Below are 2,500 nucleotides of genomic sequence, written 5' to 3' on the forward strand. Positions count from 1 at the left end.
AACACGACCTCGGGAACTCGGACCTAGGACGTGGCCATGTAAGTCATAGGCCACCCCAACTTTTGCAAAATACTGTTTCTTTTCACTTTTCATGATCTAAGGCGCGTTCCGACGGCGTTTTGAACAAATTTATGAGAAAAAAAATTTTGACCCTCGGACCAAAATTTTTTCGTTCGGGGCCCCATGGCCTATGGCCAGTATGGGAACTCGGGATGCCGATATGACAAAATTTGTCAAAAAATCACTAAAAAGTCGCTATGGCCCATTATTTAGAGCTTGTTGAGACCTTTCTAAAACACCTTGGTTGACCCCTGTCCGATAAGTAGTTTTCGAGATATTCGAGAATATGTGATTTTTTGGGACTTAGAAAATTTTTGACCCGTACCCTAAGAAAAAGTGATTTTTTCATAGGACAATTTTTTCTTCGCAAATACTGTTTGGTTTCACTTTTCATTATTAGAAACGCGTTCCGAAGCCATTTTCATCAAAATCTCGTGAAAAAAAAATTTCACCCCCGGACCAAAAGTTGGCCGTTCGGTGCCCTATGGCCTATGGCCAGTATGGGAACCAAGGATGCCGATATGCGAAAAAGTGTCAAAAAATCACTTGAAAGTCGCTATGGCTCATTAAATAGAGCTAGTAAAGACCTTTCTAAAACACCTTGGTTGACCCCTGTCCGATAAGTAGTTTTCGAGATATTCGAGAATAAGTGATTTTTTGGGACTTAGAAAATTTTTGACCCGTACCCTAAGAAAAAGTGATTTTTTCATAGGACAATTTTTTCTTCGCAAATACTGTTTGGTTTCACTTTTCATTATTAGAAACGCGTTCCGAAGCCATTTTCATCAAAATCTCGTGAAAAAAAAATTTCACCCCCGGACCAAAAGTTGGCCGTTCGGTGCCCTATGGCCTATGGCCAGTATGGGAACCAAGGATGCCGATATGCGAAAAAGTGTCAAAAAATCACTTGAAAGTCGCTATGGCTCATTAAATAGAGCTTGTAAAGACCTTTCTAAAACACCTTGGTTGACCCCTGTCCGATAAGTAGTTTTCGAGATATTCGAGAATAAGTGATTTTTTGGGACTTAGAAAATTTTCGACCACGACATATATGAAAAGTGAATTTTTTCATAGGACAATTTTTTCTTCGCAAATACTGTTTGGTTTCACTTTTCATTATTAGAAACGCGTTCCGAAGCCATTTTCATCAAAATCTCGTGAAAAAAAAATTTCACCCCCGGACCAAAAGTTGGCCGTTCGGTGCCCTATGGCCTATGGCCAGTATGGGAACCAAGGATGCCGATATGCGAAAAAGTGTCAAAAAATCACTTGAAAGTCGCTATGGCTCATTAAATAGAGCTTGTAAAGACCTTTCTAAAACACCTTGGTTGACTCCTGTCCGATACGTAGTTTTCGAGATATTCGAGAATATGTGATTTTTTGGGACTTAGAAAATTTTCGACCATGACATATATGAAAAGTGAATTTTTCATAGGACCAAAAAGTTTGTCCAAATAGGGTTTTGGTTCACTTTTTATGGTCAGATAAGTGATCCGATGCTATTTTCATGATCATTAGAGGGATTTCACGCTGTGACCAAAAATTTTCATACTTCATACTTGTCCCCGTGCCGTATATGGGAGGACCGGGGGAACATGTCTTCGTAAGTCGTGATGTTCAGTGACGGATTTCTGGGACTTAGAAAAAAAATGTGCTCTCAGGCACATTATATGTTCCATACACACATGATTTTCATTCTTCATACTTGTCCCCGTGCCGTATATGGGAGGACCGGGGGAACATGTCTTCGTAAGTCGTGATGTTCAGTGACGGATTTCTGGGACTTAGAAAAAAAATGTGCTCTCAGGCACATTATATGTTCCATACACACATTATTTTCATTCTTCATACTTGTCCCGGTGCCGTATATGGGAGGACCGGGGGAACATGTCTTCGTAAGTCGTGATGTTCAGTGACGGATTTCTGGGACTTAGAAAAAAAATGTGCTCTCAGGCACATTATATGTTCCATACACACATGATTTTCATTCTTCATACTTGTCCCCGTGCCGTATATGGGAGGACCGGGGGAACATGTCTTCGTAAGTCGTGATGTTCAGTGACGGATTTCTGGGACTTAGAAAAAAAATGTGCTCTCAGGCACATTATATGTTCCATACACACATTATTTTCATTCTTCATACTTGTCCCCGTGCCGTATATGGGAGGACCGGGGGAACATGTCTTCGTAAGTCGTGATGTTCAGTGACGGATTTCTGGGACTTAGAAAAAAATGTGCTCTCAGGCACATTATATGTTCCATACACACATGATTTTCATTCTTCATACTTGTCCCCGTGCCGTATATGGGAGGACCGGGGGAAGATGTGTTTGTAAGTCGTGATGTTCAGTGACGGATTTCTGGGACTTAGAAAAAAAAATGTGCTCTCAGGCACATTATATGTTCCATACACACATGATTTTCATTCTTCATACTTGTC

Source organism: Anopheles stephensi, unplaced genomic scaffold, assembly GCF_013141755.1.
Source record: "Anopheles stephensi strain Indian unplaced genomic scaffold, UCI_ANSTEP_V1.0 ucontig178, whole genome shotgun sequence".
Taxonomy (NCBI): Eukaryota; Metazoa; Arthropoda; class Insecta; order Diptera; family Culicidae; genus Anopheles; species Anopheles stephensi.